Source organism: Mustela nivalis, assembly GCF_964662115.1.
Source record: "Mustela nivalis genome assembly, chromosome: 12".
In the NCBI taxonomy this organism is placed as follows: Eukaryota; Metazoa; Chordata; class Mammalia; order Carnivora; family Mustelidae; genus Mustela; species Mustela nivalis.
In genome coordinates, this window is record NC_139031.1 from 55,187,895 (window position 1) to 55,195,153 (window position 7,259).

Consider the following 7,259-nt stretch of genomic DNA (forward strand, 5'->3'; position numbering starts at 1 on the left):
AAAAAAAACCCACCCACTCCCAAAGTGCAAAAACCCTGTGAGGAAAAGCTCAGAAGAGAGCCTGATCTAAGATACCGTTCATCTTACCAGAGATTCCTATTACAGTGGATTTAGTTTGGGGATGAGACTAAACTGTTTCTTTTTCTTGTAGTTCTTCCTACCTCGTGGGTGTGTATGATGGAGACCATCCGATATGGTCTTCAGATGAGAAGGCGGCTATGATTTCTTTTCAAATCTGAGGATGTGAGTAAATTTACAACTCCATAACAACCACCTTGTGATTACTTATTTCTCAGAGATTTCTAATCTTTTCCTGGAGGCCTAGATTATCCTTGTCCAGTTTTCAAATAAGAATCTTCTTCCTTGCCTTCTACACGATCACGCTGAGCTAGTACCCGCGCCTGGAATCGGGTCGCAACCCCAGCCGCGCCTGCCGCCTGCCACTGCCTCTGGACCATGGACCCCCGCAAAGTGAGCGAGCTTCAGACTTTCGTGAAAATGTGTAAGCAGGATCCGAGCGTTCTGCACACCGAGGAAATGAGTTTCCTGCGGGAGTGGGTGGAGAGCATGGGGGGTAAAATACCACCTGCCACTCATAAAACTAAAACAGAAGACAGTATCAAGGAAGAAAAACCAGATAGTAAGAAGGCGGAGGAAAACATAAAGACAGATGAACCATCAAGTGAGGAGAGTGATCTAGAAATTGACAATGAAGATGTTATTGAACCAGATACCAATGCCCCTCAAGAAATGGGAGATGAAAATGCAGAGATAACTGAGGAAATGATGGATCAGGCAAATGATAAAAAACTGGCTGCCATTGATGCCCTAAATGATGGTGAACTACAGAAAGCCATTGACTTGTTCACAGATGCCAACAAACTAAATCCTCGCTTGGCCATTCTGTATGCCAAGAGAGCCAGTGTCTTCATCAAATTACAGAAGCCAAATGCTGCCATTCGAGACTGTGACAGAGCTATTGAAATAAATCCTGATTCAGCTCAGCTTTATAAGTGGCGTGGGAAAGCACATAGACTTCTGGGCCATTGGGAAGAAGCAGCACATGATCTTGCCCTTGCTTGCAAGCTCGATTATGATGAAAATTGCTGAACATCGGAGAAAATACGAGCAAAAACATGAAGAGCGAGAGATCAAAGAAAGAATAGAAAGGGTTAAGAAGGCTCGGGAAGAACACGAGAGACCCCAGAGGGAGGAAGAAGCCAGACGGCAATCAGGAGCTCAGTATGGCTCTTTCCCAGGTGGCTTTCCTGGAGGAATGTCTGGAATGGCAGGGGGGATGCCTGGGATGGCAGGAATGCCTGGACTCAATGAAATTCTTCGTGATCCGGAAGTTCTTGCAGCCATGCAGGATCCAGAAATTATGGTGGCCTTCCAGGATGTGGCCCAGAACCCAGCGAATATGTCAAAATGTCAGAGCAACCCAAAGGTTATGAATCTCATCAGTAAATTGTCAGCCAAATTTGGAGGTCAAGCATAATGCCCTTCTGACAAATAAAGCCCTTGCTGAAGGAAAAGCAACTTCGATCACCTAATGGATGTCGCAATAATACAAACCAGTGTACCTCCGACCTTCTCATGAAGAAAGTTGGGGTGCTGTGAAGAGAATCCCTACCCCTCTGCTCCCCATGCAACTGAAACATTCTACAGTGGTTTGCCATTAGGGTATTCATTCAGATAATGTTTTCCTACTAGGAACTACAAACTTTAAACACTTTTTAAACCTTAAAAATATTTAAAAACATATTAAAAGGGTGTGTTAGTCCCTACATTTTTCTTTACTAATCATTTCAGTTTTTTTCCTTTGGATTAATTGGGCAAGGAAGATATTTCAGTGTGGAAGATTCATTGCTCAGTTATAACGAGTGAAATAAAGGTTTATTAGTAGGAGGCAAATAATACATTAAAATAGATGAAGTTTGAGTTGGAAAAAAAAAAAAAGAATCTTCTTCCTTGGCTCCCATGACATTGATCTTCTTTGTCTTTCCTATGCCACCCAGGATGCCTTGTTCCACCTGTCTTTACTTGCAGGTCTTTGAACTCAACCACTTCTCAAGGCTCATATTTGAGGACAGCATATTGATTCATTCTGTTTGATGTTTTGTTCCATAGGAAATGGTTTCAGATATAGCATGGAAGAAAGTATTTTAAAAATAATTGTGCTATGACCAATTTCTTCTATCATCTACAATTTTGTATTGGATCATTGTTTCACCATTGTCTTTAAATGAGTTCATGTGTGTATGATTGATCTATACTGACCATATCTCAGTCTTCCAACAACAGTGACTGTCATCAACAGGATGTCGGGCAGTGCTTTATATACCACAGGTAGTTATTAGAAAACTAAACTGCTCTGGTTATAATGAGTAGACCAAGGAGGCATAGGAGAGAAGTCAAGAAACATTTTTTGTTTTAAAACAGAAAGAAACAAAACAAATGGCTAGCAACTGATTTGAAAGTAAAGTAATAAATGTGTGCTCCTTAAAGAGAATGTGCCAGAAAAAAAAAGAGAGAGAGAGAGAGAGAGAATGTGCCGACAAATACGTGTTTCGACTCAAGTTTCATAGGACCTCAGGAAAGTAGCCAGGGCCAATATCAAGTTTCTATGTTCACTTTCTTTCTTTCAAATGGAAGAAGCCTTCGAGAAAAAACTACAGTGAAACAATGGCTTGCAAAATCCAATGAGCAAGAGCATCAGTTTTAATTAATTCAACTCAGAGAGTTTCAACAGAACCAGCATTGACTGGGCATGTAGTATATGACTGATAAATACAAAGAGGAAGAAAGTATGATCCTGGCCTCAAAGAACTTCAAGTTTAGCAGGGGGAACAAGGCAGAACCTAATGCTATACAGAGGTACCAAAAAAGGGGAACCTATTATTACACAACGGGGAATCCTCTATAAGAAAATGGTCAATGAGTTGGATTCTGCTGATGGGCAGACCTTGAGAAGTGCTCTAAGCAGATAGAATCACATGTACAATGGCATTCCCACAAAGCTCATTTCCTGCCTCTTTGCTCTTATGAATAATAATTAATATTAGAATAATCCTTTTAATTGTAGTACACATGTATCAACACAGTCTACCAACACATGTATATTTATAGGAAAAATACAATCCCAGTACAAAGTTAAAGAAAGTTTCCATCATTATAGCATTTTTCTTTAATGCATTAAAATTAACATGTAATTGTTCACTATGAAGTGTACCATTTAGCGGCACACAGTGCTGTTCATGACGCTTGTAGCCATCGGTGTCATTTCTCATTTTAAAGCCATTATAGAAAAGACTAAAATGATCTGAATGATCGTGTACTTTATAAAGTTTAAACTCATTATCATTCTGTTTCTCCTAATAATTAACCCAAGCTAAAGAAAGTTCCAATTTTGTTAGAAATTAAGTTAGCATTTTTATCTAAGTTAAATCTGTAGTTTTAGGACTTGTACCTTCAAATTGTTTCACACAACTCAACAATTCAATTTTCAATTGGTTTTTTTTTTTTTAAGATTTTATTTATTTATTTATTTGAGAGAAAGCATATGCACCTGGGCACACACATGAGCCTGGGGAGGGGCAGAGGGTGAGAACCTTTAAGCAGACTCTCTGCTGAGTGCTGAACCCCGGGCTGTGCTAGATTGCTAGACCATATGATCGTGATCTGAGCTGAAGGTAGATACCTAACCAACTGAGGCACCTAGGTGCCCCAAGTCCCAGTTTTTAATACTGTTTTTAGGTATTAAGTCCATTTATCTATAGTTATAAGGAGCACATTATTTGTGGCATATGCATATAATGGAATAGCATTCAAACTTAAAATGGGAGGACTTCTAACACATCATGTAACACTGTTGAAGCTTTGAAGATATTACACTAAGTGAAAAAAGCCAGTCACAAATGGATGAATATTGTCTGACTCTACATATATAAGGTACTTGGAGTCAAATTCATAGAGATAGAAAGTAAAAGGGTGGTTGTCAAGGTCTGGGAGGCTGGGAGGAGGGCATTTTTGTTTAATAGGTACACAGTTTCAGTTTGGGAAGATAAGAAAAGTTCTAGAGATGCATGATAGTGATGGTTGTACAAGAATATAAATGTACTTAATGAGACTGAATCGTACATATAAAAATGGTTGAAATGGCCAATTCTGTGTTATATGTATTTTACCACAATTTAGAAAATGAAAGTTAGGGGCACCTGGGTGGCTCAGAGGGTTAAAGCCTCTGCCTTCGGCTCAGGTCATGATTCCAGGGTCCTGGGATCGAGCCCCACATTGGGCTCTCTGCTCAGCAGGAAGCCTGCTTCCTCCTCACTCTGCCTGCCTCTCTGCCTACTGTGATATCTGTCTGTCAAATAAATAAATAAAATCTTTAAAAAAAAAAAAAGAAAGTTAAAAAAAAAGCTTATCTAGATGATCAGAGATAAGAAGCACTGAATAAACGAACATTCCTACTGCGATGAGAAAGGACTAGGGCAGATCTTCTTCTTGTGCTACGGACACATCATCTTCATGGTTCTATTTATAGTTCCAGGTCATTCCAAGCACAGAAAAATCCATGCAATTTCTTTAATCATCAGGAACACATTATCTTTGTGATGAGGGTTGGCTCACATGGAGAAAGCCAGCTTCTCCTATGAGGGTTAAGCCTTCCATTTCCTGAGACCTTCACTTTTAAAACTGGCCCCATGAGCAAGAGATCAGCACATCCTATCCTGTTTTACCATTCTCTGCCAGTGTGAAAAAAAAAAAAAAAAAAAGAATAATTGTAACAAAAACATTTGGAAACAGAAGAACATTTCTTACAGCATCTTATGAGTCAGGAGGTTATTCTGAATGTGCACCACTCCTGAAAAAGAGAGCTCAACTCTTTTTGCTTTTATTTATTTATTTTTAAAGATTTTATTTATTTATTTGACAGACAGAGATCACAAGTAGTCAGAGGGGCAGGTAGAGAGAGAGAAGGAAGCAGGCTCCCTGCTGAGCAGAGATCTTGATGCGAGGCTCCATCCCAAGACCCTGGGATCATGACCTGAGATGAAGGCAGACGCTTTAACCCACTGAGCCACCCAGGCGCCCCTCTTTCTGCCTTTTTTTTTTTTTTTGATAATTGTTTAGGAGTTTTTATTTTTTTATTTTTTTAAATTTTTTATTTTTTATAAACATATATTTTTATCCCCAGGGGTACAGGTCACACTTCACAGCACTCACCAAAGCACATACCCTCCCCAATGTCCATAACCCCACCCCCTTCTCCCAGCCCCCCTCCCCCCAGACAAACCTCTTTCTGCTTTTAAAAACGAAAGCGACAACAAACATTTATGTATCTGACACATTCCATCTGTTATCTTAATGACTTCTATTTCTGTTAGATTTTAGTTATTGGAATACAAGCAGTCTCAAGAACCATATTATAAATTTGGGCATTTACAATGTAGCTAAGCATCTGGAGAATTAACTTATTTAGAAGACATACATCGGTAATGCAAGAAACTGAGGATGTACTATAAGATCAAAAAAAATAGTCTCTCTTTTTTTAAGATTTTATTTATTTATTTGACAGAGACCACAAGTAGGTAGAGAGGCAGGCAGAGAGAGAGGGGGAAGCAGGCTCCCCGCAGAGCAGAGAGCCCAATGCGGGACTTGATCCCAGGACCCTGGGATCATGAGTTGGGTTGAAGGCAGAGGCTTAACCCACTGAGCCACCCAGGGACCCCAAAACAAAACAGTCTTTCAAACATTATGTTTACATTACAGTAGCTCAAAGGAAAAATTATTTTTGACACAGATTTTTATTAGTAACATGGTACTCTCAAATAGTGTGCCATACACAAGCATACAAATTACCTGAGTCAGGACTTTTTTTTTTTTTTAAATGGGTGTCTTAAAAAATTTAAAGTAGCTTTAAATTTTTTTTAAAGATTTTTGGGGAAAGATGATGTGTTGAGCCTAAGTCCAGTTGAAAATTGTCTCAAATAAAAATATAAGATTAGATGAAAGGTTTTTTTGTTTGTTTGTTTGTTGTTCTTTGTTTTTTGTTTTTTGGTGATGGTGGTGCTAAAAGTTGGGGAAGAAACAATACCTTGTGTCAGGAGAAACTCAGCTGTTCATAAATTTTATTTTGTGGAGTTTCTGACTGTTCTTAGGTTTCCTAGGGCTGCCACACCAGGATGCTTCTCTATACTCACAAAGAAGCTCCGAGGGGAATATTTCCAAGCTCTCCCTTACCCCACCTTTCCCTTTCCAAAGTAGGACTTTGTCAGAATTTTCCCTTTTCCAGTAAGTTCACACCACTTACTTTGGAAGGGACTGAAGATTGGTCTTTTATGCCTTCCTTTGATCTGACTCCTCCTATACTATCTAGAGAAACTTTCTTAAGGAAGCCTAACTTGTTTCCCAGGACACATAAGGTAAGAACCTGGAATATCATTTCTCCCTTACCTTTGACTCTGACTAAGGGAATAAGCTTAGATCTCTCTGTTCTTTCAAAGGAAGAAAAAAAAATATCTTCCACTTGCATTTCACCCCTTGTGATTACAGTATTTCTTTCTCTACACCATAAGGCCAAGGAAAAGTTTGGCTCCTGTTACTCATCGCCCAGTCACACCATGCTGCTGAAATCTACCAGCCCACCTTAGCCGTGATCTCTTAATTTGTAAAATAAATGAAGACTTTAAGATGCTTATCTTATCCTATGTCTCAGCATCACCTGATGAAACTATGGACAAATCATTCCTCTTTGAACTCTTTCCTCCTTTGGCCTTTCTTTCTTTCTATCTTTCCCTCCATCCCATAAATTTTGTTGCACCCAAGGTTGCTTTCCTCACCTCTTTATACTTACATATAGTGGGTTTTCTCTCCCCATTTCTGTAGCTCCTTGTAGCACCAATATGCTTTGGACACAGATCTGCATTTTTAGCCTGGGTTTCTCCCCAATACCACCATATCCACAGTCTCGAGTCCTCCTTGAGCACTCCAATTAAAGTCCCCAAAGCCCTTCACACTCAAACTTTTCAAATATGAACTCCCTTCTCTTTTCTCCCATCTTCTTTCCTACCTTACACTCCAAATCAGGAGTTAGGAGTTACTATTAATGAGCTAAAGATGAGAAAGTCAACAGAAGTTATCTATACATAAAAAAATGTGATTTTTTTTGTCATGAGCATGTATTGTTTCTATAATAAATTAAACATGTCCTTGATAAACTCATATTTCCCAGCACTCAACTTCATATCCAGATA

At 39.1% G+C, this 7,259-nt stretch overlaps 1 pseudogene across 1 annotated transcript; it reads left to right on the plus strand.

The window, feature by feature from the left end:
• The first annotated feature begins 347 nt into the window (after nucleotides 1–347).
• Nucleotides 348–2,088, plus strand: LOC309845260 (hsc70-interacting protein pseudogene; annotated as a pseudogene). The gene has a single exon. The product of its transcript is annotated as a hsc70-interacting protein pseudogene (transcript).
• The last annotated feature ends 5,171 nt before the right edge of the window (nucleotides 2,089–7,259 follow it).